General features: G+C 34.7%; 1 protein-coding gene across 19 annotated transcripts in view; it reads left to right on the top strand.

The window, feature by feature from the left end:
• Positions 1-20224, top strand: part of ROBO2 (roundabout guidance receptor 2) — a 1146283-nt gene that overhangs the window by 1004786 nt on the left and 121273 nt on the right. The window lies entirely within an intron of this gene.

The following is a 20224-nucleotide window of genomic DNA, read 5'->3' as shown; positions in this document are numbered from 1 at the left end:
GACTGAAATGAAACATGCTGTCACAGAACTCAAATTGCCTTTTTTGTGCTTTCACTGGCATTGCTCTCTATACTGTCCTGAATCTACACATACATTTCAGAATCTCAATTTTACAGACCCCTAGGTCTGTGATACTTTCTAAAGTCACATCATCAACAGCACTGGCTTCAAATGGACTAAAGATTTTAAACAATGAGAGGTTCATTGCAATCTATAGGAACGAGACAAGTGAAAATAGTTTGGGTTAACTTTTCAGCATAACTAGTAGAAAAAGTAGACTCTGTTTCTTTTCTCACTTTTTCAGACCACTAGTTTTATAGGAATGTTGTTACTAGGAGAGGTTTTTGAAGGTGAGGCTTCTCAAACTTTCTTAATGGGCAAGCAGGTTGAATAGCAAGCAGAGTTGGTGGGACTGAGTTGGTGAGTCCATCTTTGTGTTTATACCCAATAACTTTCCACAGATTTGAGGCCCATTAGTATATAATTTTGAAATGTTGGTGTAAGACTAAGAGATTAATTATGTTGTGTAATTAATGTAGACAAAGGTTAATTTTCAATTACTGGAATTAAATAGCTTGCCTATAAAAATAATCTTTCCTTTTGGAAGAATTTTGGATTTATAGAAAAGTCACAGAGCTAGTACAGAGAATTTCCATATCCCTCCTCTCGGTTCCCCCTACTGTTAACGTCTTACATTACTATGAAAGATTTGTCGCTTATAATGAACAAATGCTGATACATGATAATCAAAGTTTATACCTTATTTTAATTTCACTGGTTTTTCCGTGAATGACTCCCTTCTCCAGGATCCTGTCTAGGGTATTTATTTAGTTGGGTATTATAGGATATTGCATTTAGTGTCCTGTTTTCCCAGTCTTCTCTGTCCTGTGACAGGTTCTCAGTTTTCCCTTGTTTTTATGACCTTAACAGTCTTAAGGAGCACTGGCCAGGTATCCCAAGAATGTCCCCCAAACTTGGATTTGTCTAGTGTTTTTTCATGATTAGACTGGCTTTGTGGGACTTTAGGAAGAAAGCCACAGAGAGTACCATTTTGTCACATAATTATCAGGGGTTACATGATATTCACATAACATCCCTGGTGATCCTGCCATTTTTAATCATGAAATAAGACCGAATTGATGAAAGTTGCAAAAACAGAAAGTTATGCAGGTGCATTACATTTTAATGGGTCTGCGTCTTTGAATTAAGGTAAAATACAGCTTAAGCCCAGTTTGATTTCTTCCCAGATTGCTCTAGGTGTTAGGTCATAAACCTGACAACTTTATTTGCCACAGTTATTCTCCCAATCTTGCCATATCCATTTGCTTCAGAGCTCAAATAATACATATAAATCAAACAACAGCATTAAAGCTGCATATTTAGAATGTCTGATTATAAAGGCCTCTAAAGATAAGGCTGAATTTTTTAGAAATCTTTCCTCTACTAATTTCCCTTAAGACATTTTCATAGATTTGCCCTCTTTATTTTTCTGTGACCGGCATGATACTACTGCAGTGCTTTGTGTGACCGGCTAAATATTTTTAAAGTATTAGGCAAATGGAAATGCTGTGTAAGCTTTAAATTGTATGTTAGAAAGGCTTAAAGCAAGGATCAGTGCAATATAGAAATTGAGGTCAGCATTTTATCATGATAGAAGCCATGTACTTTTTCTTGAAATCTCAATCTTTAAATGGTATTTCAAAGCAGCTTATTCATCCTTAGATTTGTATGCATTAGCATAAGCTTCACTTGTGCATAATGAGGGGAAAAAGGACCTCTTTACTTGGTGAAGAATAACAGTGATGACTTTTAACCAACCACAGCCTAAATCAACAACATTGATTCTATTACATTATTTAGGTCTCAGGCTAGGGAGATGGCCATTGTTCTTGTGTAAGCAATTGTGTGGAGTGGTGTGGAAGATGACATTTCTTTGGCTTAACATTTAATGCAATTTGAATAAGGTTTGTGTAGTGGTTCATGCTTAACACATTTATAGTAAAGCTTTGCAGGGCAGCTGCGTAGCCTGTAATTACTACGTAAGTAATATGTGACTGTTTCTCTTTTGGAGACGAGAAAAGCTTTTCAATTCAAGTTTAAATTTATGAAATGCTGTGATAGCTATTTAAACTTCCAACACAGAGGAAGATATCTGTGCCAACCTTTCAGTAACCAGAGATGAATTAAGGGAGTAGTTTTTTCTTTGCTGTGAATATATTTTTAAGGTAGTACCCCTCTACCTCTTTCTTTGATTTAGCCCTAAACTCCTTACCTTTCTCAGTAACTCTCGTTAAGGAAATTACAACTTACTATTGGTGAGTTGTTTTAAAGACAGCTTCCGATTAGATAAATATTTCAGTGAGGTTGGTAAATAGCAACTCCCGAGTCTGACAATAACCCTAACGCCCAACCAAGGAGAAATAATCTATTTGGATATTTTCCATATGACAAAGGGACAAAATAGGGAGGAGTCTTCAATTTACATATGCTGCTGTCAAACGTTAAGTGCTTGCAGAAACGTCTGAAGATTCTACAATTTCAGAACTGAAGATTTCAGGAAGAAAAAGGTCACTGCCTTTTTTTGTGACTGTGCCAAGTATCAATATCTTTTTTCTAGAGGGTCTGAATACATATGTACCTAAATAAATCAACACTGACTCATTTATGAGGGACAAGAATTTTACACACCACTGTGCAATAAGTGGTGTGGGGAACAAAATGAGGAAATAAAGGAAAAGACATTTTATAATTCATGATGATTATGTGTTTTAAAAGCATAGTTTTTTCAAGGCATTATTTAAACTGTAGAAAAAACACTTTAAGGTTTACCTTTTATTAAGTGCCTCCTGTATTCATAATGCTTATTGCTAGTCTGTAAAAGAAGTCATTTTACGCAAGGTAAATACAGTGTTACTGTATTTTTATTTTTATGTTAATCAAATTGAGTGATATAAGAGAATTTCACATACTGAATACATGAATGAGAGTTAAAACTGAAGTAACTCTAGTGTCTTATTTGGTTGCTACATCTTTTTATTTTCCCCAGGCAAACATAGAGCTTTTTGCTAATTATTACTCTTTTGAAGATAAGATGCCTTCAGCACATCTTTTCATTAAGTGTTTCATATGATAGAAATTGCCAGTATTTATAACAACTGTGGCAATATTCCATTCTCTGCCAGGTTCCATCATAACGTTGGGATGTTGTATATTTTGTAATACAAAAATATATGTATAGGCTGAAGCTCTATGAAAAATAACATGTAGTAATATTAAAGAAACAGAATGTCATACATCTACAACCAAAAATATAGCAATTAAATTGAAATACACCAACACAACAATATTCTGTACAATTCAATATTTGTGAGGAGAATAAAAATATCTCTTCTCAGAATGTGAGTAAGAAGTAATATGATTAAATTAACCATGATTTCGTGTCTGGACTTGTCAGGACAGTTTGTATTTCAGGTAATTATTATTAATCTTTTAAAGGACTATAACCAGGAGAGTTGAAATCTTGCATCAGTCAGATACTTGTATACTATCATTAGTTAGTTCCAAGATATATTTTTATTCCATTTTTATTTATTGTCCAAACTAACTCTAAAGTGACACTAACTTCCTCAATAAGGATCTAGAGTCAAGAAAGGAATGTTCATAATAGCTTCTCAGAGAAAAAAAGAAAGAAAATATGCCATTTGAATTCTTACGTATGCCTGCAAATTCTAAATGCAGTTGATGGCTTGCACATAGTGGATATCATTCATGAATATTTCATAAAAATAGAAAAGAGACTAGAAAAAAAGAGTTTCAAGATATATAGTGCAAAATTCTATCAATTTTCCTGAACCCACTGACAAATTTCTTTTTCTAAAGTGCAAGTCTATTTCAAGAGAGACTTTTCAGAGTTCGTAGTTCCATGAACTGTGAGATTCACATGAATACATGATTCCTAAAGAAAAGGAATTGAATAGAAACACTTATAATTCCCCTTTTCTGTGGCATTTTTACGCTAAGTGGCTCTTTCTACTTAGCCCTGGAAAATGTTCTTGTATTAATTGTTTGGAAGCTCCATTGTTTAGAGCATGTGCTTCTGGGATGCAGAGATGCTGAACAGGTGCTTAGCCACCCTGCTGAGGAGATCGGCCTTCTTCACATACAGTGTCTGCTTCAAGGACATGTGGTAATTTGGGCTCGTGATAAATAACCACGCTGATTAGGTTGGCTGGTCAAGATTGGTCAGTTAAAATGATTTTCAAAAAAGGAGGAAAAAAACTGAGAGAGCAATGTGTATAAATATTGTACGTGACATTTGAAAAAATGGACTCTTCCTTAAGATTCAGAAATATAAGGAAAAATTTTAATGAAAATTCTATGCCTTTTTTTCAGCTATACAGATGTCTTACCCATTTCTGTTTGAAAAAAATCAGAAGCACGTGGACTGTTATTGTTGGATCTTGTAATACAGCTGCCAATAACAAAGAATATTTAGGCCATTGTTAGGGATGTTGGATTTTAGCCTTGTTCTGACACTGTTTGATCATTTATCCCTTTAGTTAAACTCAAACGTTCTGGAAATGATGTTCAACAGATTTCTCTGCCACTAACTTGAAGAAGCTATTTAAACTCTTTGTACTTTACGTCCTGAAGATATGGACCAGCGATGCAGTGGGACTAATGATTAACCTACGTTTTGACCCTTTCGTACAGGGTGAATAATTATGCCATCCTTTCTAACTCAAAGAGTTATTAAAACAATATAACTAGTTCAGAGCACTGTAAACAATGTACAATGGGTGCACATAACAGGTGCTCCAGTTATATAAATTCAACTGATTCGTAGTATTTATTAGTTGTATAACTGCAAAGAAAATAAGTTAATGCTAAAAAATAAAGAGTATATAATTTTTATGGAATGAATACATGTCCTCCTCTCACTGGCCAATTGATTTCCATAGAAACACATAAAAATAGTATTGACTTAATAGATACCACTTTTGTTTTTAAATCATATTGACTTACTTACAAATTTTGCCAGCTAGTTTGCTAGCCTGAAAGTTGCCACCCATTTTTCTACCTCTGGGAGATTGTACAGGGTCCAGATATTTTATGCTAGCCCCGGTGCAGTCAGACATCTGGATTAGGAACTTCAAATTTCACACATTATACTTTATCATTTGTCTGCTGGTAATAAGAAAACCATCACCTTTATAAGAACGTTATGTAATGATAAAAACAGTATTTTTGGAGGACTTAATTATTTGCCATGCATTCTTCTAAGTGATTTCTGCTTACATTAATTCCGTTATTGTAAATAATAATGTTTTAGCATAATATTACTCCCATTTGAGGGATGTGGGAATAGAAGCTTAAAGAAATTATGTTTCTAGTGTCACACATTAATATGTGTTAGGTCTAGGACTTGATTTAGAATTTGTCCAACATGAAACCTGTATTTTAAACTAATGAACTCTATAATTATGTGATTATAAATTGTTTATGGAATCAAGCTGCGTACACATTTTCCTTATTAGATAAAATTTTAGATAATTGCTCAGAAACTCTGTATTATGGGTAACTTTATAGGAATACTACATAGCATTACTGGTAAGGGTAATTTTTAGACCAGTTTCATAACCTGCACATAAAATACACTGGTGTTTTGAAAATCTCAACTTGGACCAAGTCAAGGTTACCTCCTTGGAAGCTGAAAATATAGATTTTGTTTACAAACAGAATTAATTAGCAGTTTTCAGAGGGATGCCAAAATGGTCCTTTTTCTGTGTTTTCATCAAATAGGTGCTAATAGTTTCCCTTAACACAAACCTAATTGCCACCTAGGATGAGGAGTGAGAGTTGCCTCGTCCTGTGACCACATTGGCCCATCTGTTGAGAATGTTTGCTCAGGAACAATGCATCCAATTTGGGTTCTGGCCAGTGGTCAACTAACAAGCTGGGACACACTTGGAATATAAACTGCCTTGAAGTCAGAGATGCTCTGCTGTCCATTAACTGGCAGCTCTTGTATTGTGTGTGGGCAGAGCCAAGACCAGGTGCCAGTTTGCAGAGCAAACAGGTCTGCCTGAGTGCCACCTGTCATTGGCATGTGAGTGTTGTCCCACCAGGAGCCACAGCAGGTTTGTTTCTTCCATAAGAGTGTGGCATGTTAGAGCATTCATCTAGGCTGAGTTCAGGACCAGGGCAACATTGTACCTTAGCCCAAACTGGAGGACAAACCAAAGGTTTATCAGGAGATAGTCATCACATCACATCGTGTCCCACTGGTGGATGGACTGGACATTTATCATTAGAGACTCTGTCATAACTAGGTTCTTATCTTGACCAAATGAAATGTAAAAAGGAAAAAGTTATATAATTGGTTATATCAACACAAATTCCTGCCTTCTTGAGACAATTTGTGGTTAGAATCACTTAGATGATTTTTAATCACCCCATGGTCTTTTCTTAAGATATATTTCTGGTTGTTTTTTATTCTGTTGTTAATAAATCGAATTGTAACGTGGGGCTGTGAGGTAAATGAGAATTTAGGAGATCGGCGTTCTTATCCCAGCTCTGCCGTAATTCATCATGTTATTTTAAACAATTTATGTTACATGTCTGAGTACTAGGGTCCACATCTGCAAAATGTGTAGATTGCATTGGATGGCTTCTGCAGGCCCTTTAACTTCTGAAAAGATATAAATCTATGAATGGCAACAATAGAAAACAGTTTAGAAAGTATGATAATAAATTTTCACAGGAAAAAAATCTCTAAAATTTGAAATGAGTGGGCCTAAAAAGGAATATTAAAATTACTCATATACCTATTACCATCTACTTTTTATGCTTTGCATGTATCTGCTCAGATTTCTGTGTATAAATTGGCATTTTTTTAAACTCAAAATTGGTTTTGATTCTGAATGCTTACCTAGGCTTTTATTTTTTTTAAAGTCTAGTATTGATTCAAAAAAGTTGTTTTTAATTTTGTTTTCCTTTCCAATAAATATAATATTAAAAATTATATTTACATAGCCTTACTCTATAGCCTTACTCTGTATCAGACCTACTTCAGACATTTTACATTAATACACTTATCCTTAGCACAACCCTATGATGTAAAGACTATTATTATTCCAATATAACAAATGGGGAAAATGAAGTATAGTGAGGGTAAATATGGCAAAGCCATTTAGTAAGGGATCTAGGATTTCTAGCTAAGTCCACGTTCTTAACTACTACCTCAAGGTTCTGGGTGGAAACAGCTTTTTTCCATTTGGGATTGAAGATTAGGAAGTGACAGTTTAGCAAATGCTTGCTAGAGGTGTTACTTCTGTTAGAGAATCACAAAATACATATGTGTACTAAAGTACATCATAAAGATTTTATACTCTTTATCATAATGGTGCTTATAAGCAATATACAAATCCATTATATTATATTAAATAAACAAGTTCACATCTTTAAAAAAATTATTATTTTCCACTGCCCATTGAAATAGAATTTAAAATTATTCTATCTTTATTCTCACAGAATATTTTAATTTAATACATCTTTGTTCTTCTCAACAGTGTATCTAGGGGAAAAAATACAAAGTCATGAGAAATACATCAGAAGCTAAAGAAATGCTTGCCAATTGAATTAAGTAGTATGAGTAGAGGAGAAACATCTAGAACTGTGAGCTCATCTTTTCATCCTCATTGCCTAACTGTTCACAGGACACATTTGATTTTACTAAGAGAGAGGTTTTTATATTTAATATTTTCTTGATGATATTTGATTAACACCAGCTCCATGGATACTTATGAATTGGCAGGCAAGACTGAGTTCCAGACTGTATTTCCTACAAACATAGTTTGTTTTTTATAATTTTTATATGTTGTAACAATCCCTCTGGGAAACTAGAAAATCCCCGCTAGTTCCACTTGCTGCTTGATCTAGATATTCAAGTCAACTGGTATGCACTGAAAGAGAAAGGGAAAAAACAAACAGTAACTTCAGACCTTGTATTACAATGACAAGTTGAATGAATGATGATTATATCTTTGCTAGTGTGTGAAGAAGATATAGTTACCAAAAATAAGAGATAAGAAGATGCTTTCAAAGCATTTTAAGAATATATCCTACTCCACTACAGTAGAATCAATTATTGGTCCAAATCTATTTTAGTTGGTACATAGTATTAACTCATTGGATCGTCATTCTAAAAGACCATATCGGGGAGAGGAGGCACTGAGGCACAGTAAACCTTGGCAAGATATTAAAGTACTAGAAGTTTCTTCGGAGTAGGTAATTAATCATATAGATCTCTAGAATAGCCTTATGACAAAATCTTAGTGCAGAAATTTTGCTTGTTTTTCTTATGAGCATAACTGTCAAAATTACAAAGATTATTATAATACCTTTCAACTCATTTCGTGAAATGCATAGGTGGTTGGAGCCTTTATAAATATCTGGTTGAGTATTCTGTGTCATTGCAATTCATTCAACATATGGAATGTGCTATAAAAAACGTTAAATGAAAACACAAGTAGTCCATTCATTAGCTCATATTTTCTAATAGTTTTGTCCAAATATTTACAGCACATACACAGAAACAAAAAAGGTCAATCAGGACTTTTACCTTTATTTGAGGGATTTCATAAAGAGAGTGAAAGAAAATATTTTGAACATAATTTATAGTAAGATATCAATTATCTCAAAGGAATAATAAAAATCTTAACTGTGGGCTAATAAAATACTGTATTTCAAGAATTATTTCAAAGGTAATCATAGACATTAGTTTCTGTGCTCAACAAACATTCTGTGTGTTGATATCCCAACATGTAAGAAAGATAAGTTTGTCCTCAAGGATTTTAATTGAAGGTATAAGATATATATAATGCATTAATTACTCAGTAAGGAAAACTATAGTGCAGACAATCATAGACAACACTTCTTAGGGTTTCAGAAAATAAAAGCTCCTCTATTCCCATGTGACACCAGAGATGGGTCTGAAAGAAAGAGTAGAATTTCTGTAAGTGGAAAGAAGACTATTCCAAGAGATGGACGCAGGATGAAAAAGCTTTGGTGGTGAACAGCGTAGGCCATCAATTAGTGGTTCCGTCTCCCTGGAGCGTAGCGGAGTGGCACTTAAGGCCAACAAGGTTAGTTGAGGCTTTAGAATGAAAGCCTCCAATTCCAAGTGAAGTGTTTATCCTGAACACAGTATCAAATGGGGATTCACTAAGCACATTGAATGGAAACATATTTTTGTTTCTATGTTTAGAAAATTGATTCTTACAAATTATATGTCATATAGCTTGAAGTAGAGAAAATTTGGAGGTAGGCATACCTGGTAGAAGTTGTTTAAAAGGTAGTTAGTGGATTACATTGAGTTTTTTTCCTGTGCATACACAAACATGGATATTAATGCAAATGGCAATACAAGGAAAAGGTTTTTTTAATTAGAAATTTATTGTATGTCAGGGTTCATGGGAAAAGAGGGGTTAAAAGTAATGCAGAGATTTATACTGAAGTTGGGTGTCTGAATGAATGATGCTGTCCTGAATAAGCAGAGAAGTCAAAAGATTTGTTTAACTTAAATCATTTTCAATCATATAATAATAGCATATGTCACAGAATTCAAGTTAGAATGGTTTGTGAGATCCAACCATAATTTTCCCGAGTTAAGGAGAAAAAAAAATTGCCAAATCAACTATGATATGCCATCTGTGGTAGATGACTTCTAATTTCAAAGATGCTAAAATATGAAAAAGGTATATCTTAAAGTTGATTAACTATGGGAGTAGGAGCTAATGCTTACAACGCGTTACATGCAAGTAACTCATTTAATCTTCACAATTGCCTCAAGAAATAGATACTTTTATACTCTCCTTATTTTACAGTTGAAGAATCTGAGGGGCAAATGTTAGTGGCAGACAGAGATTTAAATTTGAGCACTTTAAGCTCTAAAGTCCACGCTCTTAACTGCTACACTAAAATAATTTTTTTAAAGAAAATTATATTAAGATAACAAAAGCTATAATTTTTTCAGGACCCACTTGCTGCATGTTAGGTTGTTACACATTTTACAGGTAATCTGCCTGGTAGTCTTGAAGGCATAAGTCTCCTCTTTCACAGAGTGGGAACCAGGAGCTTAGAGATAATGATCAAGGTGCTCAAGGTCACAGGACCCGGGGTGGCGGAGCTGGAGTCCAATCCCAGGTCTCTCCAACGTGAAAATTCAGCTTGTGCTCATTTCCCATTTTGGACCTGGAACACCCTTCATTTCAGGTTTCATTCAACAGTCATTGGCTGTTTTGTTTTTTGTATTTCTGTGTAAGCAAGAAAATAGTACTAAATTTATCATTATTGTAGTGGCTTCTCTGTCTATCTCCTGAACTCCTCAACTCCCTTGCCGTATTTATCTCCGTCTCAAGTATCCAGTTCTGCGTCTGGCTTGTGCCGCTCACCAAATGCACGTTTAGGGCAGAAGTTCTCAACTGGGGCCAGTTACGCTTCTCGTGCCCACAGAGGGGCCTTTGGCAATGTCTGGAGGCGTTTTTGATGGCTACATTTGGGGGACTAGGTGCTACTGCCGTCTAGGGGAGAGGCTAAGAATGCTGCTAAACATCCTGCTGTTATGCATAGGACAACTCCCACAGCAAAGAATCATCTGCCCAAAATGTAAATAGTGTTGAGGCTGAGAAAGCCGGATTTAGTGGAAAAGATAAATCTGGGCATTGCTCACCTGAATACTGTTTTTATATGATTTTAATTTTTGTTCTTAATGTTAGGGGAAAAATAGTAGAATATAGTTCAAAGAAAGAGAATTCAAAGGTAATAATCTTTTCTTGTTGCTTTAGCTATGAAGGTTATACAAATAGTAAGTACCATGATGGACAAATAGTAAGTACCATGATGGGGTTTGACATGAACATGTCATCACTGAACACAAGAATAAGGCCTTTGGTTCCCTAATGACTTGAAATGAATGCATACTTTCTGCATATTTTCTAGAATATATGAGACAGGGAATTTTTCTTTATATTTCTTGCTCATTAAATAGTTGCTGAGTGGATAAAACTGGTTAAGAGTAGCTTAATTAGAGCAGTGTCTGAACCTGCATTTTCAAATAGACCTACCAACCCACAGGTTGTGTGACACATTTAATGATGACAGGTGCTCCTATCTCATTATATTGAATTTCTAAATTATTCCGTAAGCACATTTCACAAGGAAGTTTCTGAGGGTAGAAGGCAGGAGGAGAAAGCCTTTGAATGTTCCATGGCACCACCCAGACTGAATATTCTCTGAGACTGCAGAAGCCTCCCCTGCACCTGGTGCTCACTTTGAACACAGATGAAGGAGACGTCTTGGAGTCTGTCCATCACATATTGCAAGGCCACTAAGTAGATGACAAATTAAAAACAAAAATCATTTTACCTCAAACTTGAAGTCCCTTATTACACAGAGTTCATTCCCAACTCAGAAGAGATCTAGAAGAATGGGAGCTACTTATCAAAACATTCTCCTCTGAACTGTGAGTTCTGTAAACTCTTGAGGATTTAATCTCTAAAGTCTTTTTCTGAAAGGACTTAAAAGTTGAGATTAATTTCTAACCAAACACACACCTGTGAGATATATCCACTTTTCCAAATCTGATGTTGCAATATCCAGTCCTGTAATTAAACCCAATTGCCTTCATTGCATTTATGCCAGTAAAGTAATTATTTCTAAATTGAAGGATAATTAAACCTACCTCACCATTTTATTCATTACAACATGGTCTCTTAATTGTGATACATTTGCACTTTTTACCCTAAATTTTTGTGTTCTCATTAGTTAAAATAATACCTGCAGCATTTTAGAATTATTTAAAAAGTAATACATTTAAGGGATTGCAGATAGTATTTGAATAATCTTATAAAGGTTAGTGAAAAAATTATCACGAAGATGGTTGCATACTAAGGACAGTAATGAAAATAATTAAACGTTTATTTCAATATTATGAACCAAAGAAACATTTCAACATTTCTAGAATAATTTGAACTTGATCTTATATGAGAGTGGAAGGAAGAGTACATGATTTTATGATATTCATACATAATTGAGATTTTTCTAGCTAAATGCAACAGAAAGGCATTTGGATGAGAAAAGTGAAGATATTGGGAAGCATCTTCTGTACCATGGAATCTAAGCAGGGTAGCGAATAAGTGTTGATACAAAGGACTGAGGAACCACCCAAGGCTATGCCAGATTAGAAATTTGAGCTTTTGATTTCGAAGGTAGAGCCATTCCAGTTGAGGGCAAGGTCCAGGATCTTGCTATGAAACAATGGCCAGGGGGTGGAGATAGTATCACTGGAGGAGGAGATCTGAGAGAAATGAGGGGCAGCTATGAAAAATCTTATGGTAACATTTATTGGGCATTTACTGTATGACAGGTTCAGGTCTCAACACTCGAAATTTATGAACTCATTTAATCCTTATAACAACCTTGTGAAATACATTCTTATTAACTGTCATCTTTGTCAAAGAGAAAGAAATTCTAAATATTCCATTTCAAAACTGGATGACATGATTTCTGTTGAATGGAATAGGACCTTGTTTTGTTTTGTTCTGCTTTGTTTTTGTTTTTAAATTTTGCTTTGTTCGTTTTGAGGATAAGCAACTCCTTTAAAAAATATTTATTGAGTAACTGCTCCATGTCAGGCTCTGGGTAATTATTTGGAATGTCTGGGAAGATGTACTTTCTTTCTTTCTTCCTTCACCCTTAACACAAACCTGCAGGAAAGAGCTAGGTTTCCATTAGGGCAAGGAGAAGAAGGTAAAAATCTGAGAAACAGAGGATAAGGAAGTTTTACAAATCAGTAAACAGGTAGTTCAGAAGGCACAGTGAAAAGTTTTGTGGAGAGGACCACAAAAAATTGTGAGAGGTTACATCAGAGGAGACAAAATTCAGTGCAGAGGAGGTGAACATGAGAGACTAAGATGACAAGAGAAGATGGGAACTTGGATGGTGACCAAGGATAACAGGCTGTGAACTTCATGGATGTCCACAGATCTGTCAAGAGAGTTAATCCTTGGAGTCTCCAATGTCTGTCATAGATATAGAAGATGGGAGAGACAGGGAGACTCAAAAGACGACCATATCCTCAGTGGTTAAAACTTGGAGGCACTTCTAGTTTGGGGTGAGCAGGGTGCTTTGGCCTTTCTGGAAGGGCTCAGCTGTGGTTTGGTTTAATTGCCCGATCTCCAGAGAGGGCTGTGGTTCCAAGATGGTTGGTGTCTGAGATCCCTGGCAGTGGTTGGATGCATTGTCTTTTGGGCCTACTTATCCTGTGATCTGAAATCAGCCTTTTATTAAATCAACTATTGTTACACTATTGTGGGCATTTTGGCCATTTTTTTGTTTGTTTATTTTCTCTTAGCTATTTAGTTGGAAAATGCCATGCTCTCTGAGCTGTGCTGAGTCTTAGAGAGACTAGTAGAGGGGTTTTTCATCGATGGGTCAAGCTTACAAGGATAGAGTCACCTGTGACTGTGATGGAGATAAGGGTAGCATTTTGGGAAAGCCAAAAAAGGATAAAATATTGTCTGGTCAATTAAGACAGAGTCAGAATGCCATCATATTTCAAGTTTCATTTTGGCTTTCAGCACAAGCTTCCAGAACAGAACAGCAAGTTATTTTCGGAGAACACTGTGTCTCTTACTATTTCCCTATAAGTCTAATCTCCCAAGATTCTTGTGTCCTTACCTTCCTCAATGAGTGTTACGTTAATTTTCATTTTTTAAAGGACATCTGTTCTTCACTGCTCTTCGGTGCCCTGCCCAGAAATGCTTGTGACCAGAACCCTGAAAAAAATAAAGATTTCTTCACCGAAACTGTAAACATTAGCCTGCATTATAATCGTAGGTAAAAAGAAAATGTTACTCACGTAGGCTGTAGAGTACAGGAAACTTCGCTTGATAGCCCTTTGCCAGCAAAATAATGGCCTCTTGTGTTCATTTCAGGGTCCCAGATCTCAACTGCGATTTAAAAGCTTGACTTTAGGCTGTATCTTAACTGTAAAAGATGAAGAAAATATCGCTGGGGATTTAGGCTACCAAGAAGTGCTTATGTGATTTTTAATAACAATTTCAAGTATTATCGGTGGGAGGATTTTGTTTTATTTGAAATATTGTGAGCAGAGAGATTGTTTTAGGGAAATTGATCACCTCTTCCTACTTTCAACTGCCAAGAATGAAAGAAGCAAAAGATTTAAGTTTCTCCAAGAAGGTTTATGTTTTATAGAAGAGTGCCTTAAATTCAGTTATGAGTTGTTAAAATGCACTCATTTTTAGCTTGAAAAACATTACTGAATTCTAAAGGGCTGGATCTCCATGTTCCCTGAAATCCATATAGTGGTAGTGATGAGGTAATAGGTGTGTCTCTAATTATCAGTGAATGATTCCATAGGATTAGTAAGTAATTTTTATCCTAAAAATCCTTCTGTTGGAAAGCAAGGCAATAAAGTTTGTAACATTTTCATGGAAAAGCTCCACAGTTAAATTTTTATTGAATTTGGAACTACAGAATGCCTTTTATTGCAGATATTTATTTTCTGAAAGAATCTAAAAGGTGTAAGGTGATCTTTAGCTATTTGGATAGAGTGCAAGTATTTTGAAAATTAAAAACAAACTTTTCAAGTCTCCCTAAAAGGAAAAAAAACATTTACTTGTGTAGACATTAAATGTTTCCTGGTTCAATTCATAGTTTTTACAATTGGCCAACCTAATGATTAATAAAGCAGATACAAAATAAAAATTTAAGTGCTAATTCAAAACACTTGTTCTAGGATTGGAGCCAGACATCTTATAATAAGAAGTAGTAGATGATTTCAAAAAATAAAAATGCTGAGAAAATAAATTTCCTTCCATGAAAAACAAAGGTGCTTTTGAGATGAGAACAGCCATTCAGGAAGTTTTATTAGTTTAGAGCCCTCACATAATTCAAACAAGGCAACGAGATACAGGGACTTGAACCAACATGGTAAAATTCTAGCTTGTAATAGAAAATGTAGTATATTTTCTTTCATTCTTTTCTCCTCCCAAATTCTACAGCTGTTGTGGAACACTTGGAGGGGGCGGTCCCCAAATTATCTTAATTATTTTCATAAAAGCCAGAAAAATCATGAGAAGTTCCTACCCTAGAAGCCTGAGATGCATTGGGGATTGCAGCATATGAGAAATGTATGAAAGATAGTTATGTTGTAAAATTTTGCCAGTTTCAAAAATTATGCTTGAGATTTTCGATGTGAATTTAGACTTACAGGAAATTTTTCCACTAGCTATGAGTGAAAGTTTCTTCAGGAGGAAGAAACAAAATAGATTCTTTCATTTAACTTTGGAATTGATTTTAGCATGTAGTCCTCTGCTTCTTAAAGATCAATAATATTTACTCTTTTGAGACCCTTTTAAGATTATCTATTAAATACAAGATCACACACAAACAGAACCTTGCATACAAACTGTTGTTTTAAGTATTAAAAGAAATTTACTTTGTTTTATTATTTAGCCAAACAGATAGTAATGGTTTTGACACAATTCAGTTCCCTTTTTCTTTTTTTTTTTTTTCTTTGGGAAAAAAATAACAGAAAAACCAGAGCTTCTTTCCCCACTTTGTCACAGCTGGTTACCAATCAATCTCAATTCACGGTACGGTGATGATAGCACATGTTGTCCGGGGGCCAAATCTGATTGGGTTGCATTTTTCAGCACTGTTTCATATCAGAAAAAAAAGGTATCTTTATAGTGGGGACTGTCAGCACATGATTGTACAACTGTCATTAATCAAACCTGGCAACAGTGACTGCATTTATACAAGGCTGAGACTGGCAGATTTCACCGTCAAAATCACCCCATTTCTGTTAGGATTTCCTCACCAGTAATGTTTTTTCATCTGTTTCTTTTTTTTTCTTCCTTATTTTTAATTAAAGTCAGACAACACCTTCTACGTGTTGATCATATATAATATTCTACATTTAAAAAGTAGCTGTTTTATACCAAAGTATGCTCCAGTTACCAAAAATTTATTTTCTGCTGTGTAAAGAAGGCCAAGAGAAGATCTGGGCAAAATTTAGGTACATTAGATTTTTAAATAAAAGAATAATTTTAAAGTGTGTATACATTGGGAAACACATTTGTTAACCTCCTAGGATTGCAGTTGGTTTTAGAATAATGCTGAGAAAAATAATGATAAAGTTAGTTTCTGGCGTTTTGAAGACTCTGAGCACAGAGTCTGATACAGAAATACATACTTCTCTGGCCAGTGCACACGCACACTGAGCAATAAACACACACATCAAATGGAAAAATCATGTTACTCTGTTAGAAAAATAAATGGACTTGCTGCAGAAGACACCAATTCCAGCCTCTCTGTAACTCAAGCCAACAATCTCAGCATCTTTTTCCATAAAATGGTGTTTGGAAATAGGCATTTTCTCCAAGTCTTTTATTGTTGTGAAGTCATACATTAAGCCTGGTTGTAAATAGCTCTTGAAATATAAGGAACTATCATTTGTAATTATTCATATTACTCAGTCAATATTTGCTTTCTAGGGGAAAATGAATATTTTCCCAACTATCCAATCTAATATAGTGTAAAGCATCAGTGAGATTACTGTTAGGCAGATACCAATTTATCGGCAAAGAAATACAAGAAATAAGGCCATGGACCTGTGGAAATGTTTGACATCTAATTGCTTGTGAAATATGTACTTTGAGGAAGCAAATTATTGTCTCAGAGAAATCATGACCAGTTAGAGAAAGCAGAGACTGGTAGTAGATACTCATGACAGTTTTTCCCCTGGACTCTAATTGCCTCAGTGTGTGTGGCCTTGGGGAAAGGACTTTGCCATATTTGCCTCAGATTGCCTAAATGTAAAAATAGCAATGGGCCAAATACTTACTTCTTTCTGGGTTTTGAAGTTCAATGGGCCAAATACTTACTTCTTTCTGGGTTTTGAAGTTATTTAGATGTAACTTCTTTAAAACCAAATTCTCATTTTTTTCTTAAATTTTCACAGATAAAGGCTACTTTGATCACAATTTCATTTTTCTGGCCTGAGAGTCATCTTATTCTGAAAACCAGTAAAGATACCATGATATGCTTCGATCTCCTGGGATGTGGGTACTGTCAGGATTCAGGCTGGAGACTGGCACAGTGTTCAGTAATGTTGGAAGGAACAGTAGGTCTCCAGTTGTACAGTTGTTCAGACTTGGTGTAGGCAGAGTGATGAAAGAGAAAGTATGTACTTTGGAGAAAGACAGACCTTGATTTGAAAATCCAAATTTCTATGTGAAAATGTCAAAATTGTAAATGGTATCAGTTATTCCAATAACTTAAAAACATTAGTGAGCCGAAATACAAACACACACATAGACACACACATGCAGCTTGCTCTCAGGCAGATTTCAGTCCACAAATGAGCAAATTGTAATTATAAATTTATAGTATCTAGTGTAAATTTCTGTATCCAGACCATGAGGCCTAAATTATAATAACATCTCTGCCACTAAAAGCTTAATTGTGACATTGAGCATCCAGTCATTGACCCTATTAAGGAAAACTTTGTGGGAGCAGCTTCCATTTTGATAGTATACCCACTGCTTACTTTAATTTCCCTTTGTAGATTCATACATCATGATCTGAAAAATTGAATCTTTATGCTGTCTCTTTGTAGAAAGTTGTAACCTCTGTAATACAGCTGGTGAAGGGTATGCTAGGTTTTGAATATGGTCTAAACTTTTGCTACCAATGAATTCCAAGACCCTGGATAACAAAGTGCTACTTTTCTAATCTTAAAATTAGGACATTAGACTAGACTCAATTTTTTTTTCAACTTTTGCTTTGTCTCAGAATTTATTATCTGCTGGTTTCTTGGAATAACCAGTTTCCATGTATTTCCTTATAATTGCATGACTAAATGGCCTTTGCCCCTCTTATTCTAGAGGCATTTTATTTAGGTTTCAAGTGTTCTCCTTTAACATTGATATTTTAGGAATTGCTGAATGTTTCCATGTTCACTGATTCATGTTCTTCGTGGTTTTCTAGCCTTAAACGATATTCTTCTAAAGTTATTATTTTTACACATGAAGAGTTCAAGTTTATGTATGTCACCTTTTCAATTTTTACATCTTTAATTCCTTTCTTGATAAACAGAAAGTAAAGCTGAATATAATATTCCAGATTCCACTATGCCATATTTATAACAGTATAAAAATTAACTGTATACTTTCAGGTTGAAGTTTATATGCCTAAATTTTCTAATTTTTAAAATAGAGGACAAACAATTTTCCTCCTTACCTATCAGAATTGTCATTAGAATAATGTAAATAGTGTATTTGAGTACATATGCAAATACATTTTTATTGTCATTATTTTATTTCAATAACACATGTGATTAGAAATCACCATAGTTGCCAAAACAATGAGTTAATATATTCAGAAACATTGAGCAAAACACAAAGCTTTACTTTGTTCTCCTGTAGTCTTCATATTTGTTTTAAATATTCTTCTAGAATTATTTCATTTATTTCATTTGTTTTGGTTCAGAGAGAGATTATTTTTTCATGTTACTAATTTACAGAGGGAAATTATAATGATAATATGTAAATCAAATGTCTAGATTGCTGGTCAGGATTTACTGATTTCTTTATTTTAGCTCCATCTCCATAGTAGCATTTGTGTATTAAATATTCTGAGCCTTAACATTTACAGTATTTTGTTGATATAACTTACATTTCAGAGCTAACTGCTGATATATAAACCTAACAACATTACTTTGTTTCTCAGTGTAATAGAGTGCTATATTTCAAATTAGTTGACCTTTGCATTCTTCATACAATTGTTTTACTAATAACCATGCTATGAAAGAACTGCCAAAGAATTTTAAGCATCTGTTGGATGTTTCGTCATTCATTAAAAACCATTCTTTGAGCACATCCAGGATCTCAGGTGCTGTCTGGTGGAGCTTGGGGTATATATTTTGGAACAAGGGAGAATCAGTTCTTGTTCTCATGGAGCATACATACTCTTGGAAACTAGAAGACAATAAATCAGCTAACAAAAATGTGATAAAGTGAAAAAGTACTAAAAGTAAAAGAAATGAAAGCAAAGAATAAAAACAAATAAGAGTAATTTTTAAAGGTTTCTGGTGGGCAGAGAGCTACTTTACATTGTTTGGGCAAGAAGACATCTTTGAGGGAATATTTGATCTATCTTAAAAGTCAAGAATGATTGGCCCTGAAAAATGAAGGGCATTCCATGAAGTTACAATAGAAGAACAGACACACTGGTAACTAGGCAGTTACGCTGAGCAAAGAAAAAAAAAAGGACCATGTGATTTAAAGAGGATGAATGAGAAGTTGGACAGATTATCCAAAAATCTCGAAAACCATAGAAATAAATGTTATTCTAAGTGGCTGAATGAGAAGCCATTGGATAGTTTCAAACAATGAAGCAACATACCAGATTTAGGTAAATTAATCAGCGAAGCTTTTATTCTCCTTTAAACCCTTAGATTGAATAACTGCTATTATCTTATATATAGTTTGTTGTTGTTAGAAATAGTTGACATAAAAATAACATAATTCATAGGAAACCCAAAATTCAAAAGGCTGTCTTGCACGAGAGAGAGTGTATTCTTCTGGTTGGCACAAGGAGTAATAGCATTAGTAGAAACTTCTGGAAGGAATGTTTTGTTTCATCATATATAGAAGATAATAGAGATGTTCAAAGATGGAAGAAGTCACTCATCCTATAAATAGGCTGGAAGACTGGTTGGTAGATTGTTGCAGACAGGAGTCAAGTGTTGATGAATGGTTGCCAAAGGTGAGCTTTTTAAAGTTTCTCTTAAAAGAGGCAGTCAATCATTTTATATATATTTAAAGTATTTTTGATATAAATCCATAATGCTCATAATATGCACAATCTCTCCTTAGGCAAAGATCCAATGAAAATGAGAACTTAAAAAATTCTGAGCACCCCAGTAACTGAGAATCCTGGAAGTGTGTTTGTTTTTCTTTGTTTTTAAATTTCAACCCCCCTGTGTAGTAAGACCTCACAGGACTAGTGTATTGCAGCAGTTATTTCTAATTGGGAAAAGATAGCACTGTGCTCAGAAATGTGTGCATATCAAACCTTAGGACCAGGGTAACATGTGCATTAGCTAGAGAAAGCCTTAAAGGTGATTCTGATC

Source organism: Vicugna pacos, chromosome 1, assembly GCF_048564905.1.
Source record: "Vicugna pacos chromosome 1, VicPac4, whole genome shotgun sequence".
NCBI classification, from domain to species: Eukaryota; Metazoa; Chordata; class Mammalia; order Artiodactyla; family Camelidae; genus Vicugna; species Vicugna pacos.
Note: the sequence above shows the minus strand (reverse complement) of the source record. Positions and strands in the feature narration are given on the sequence as shown.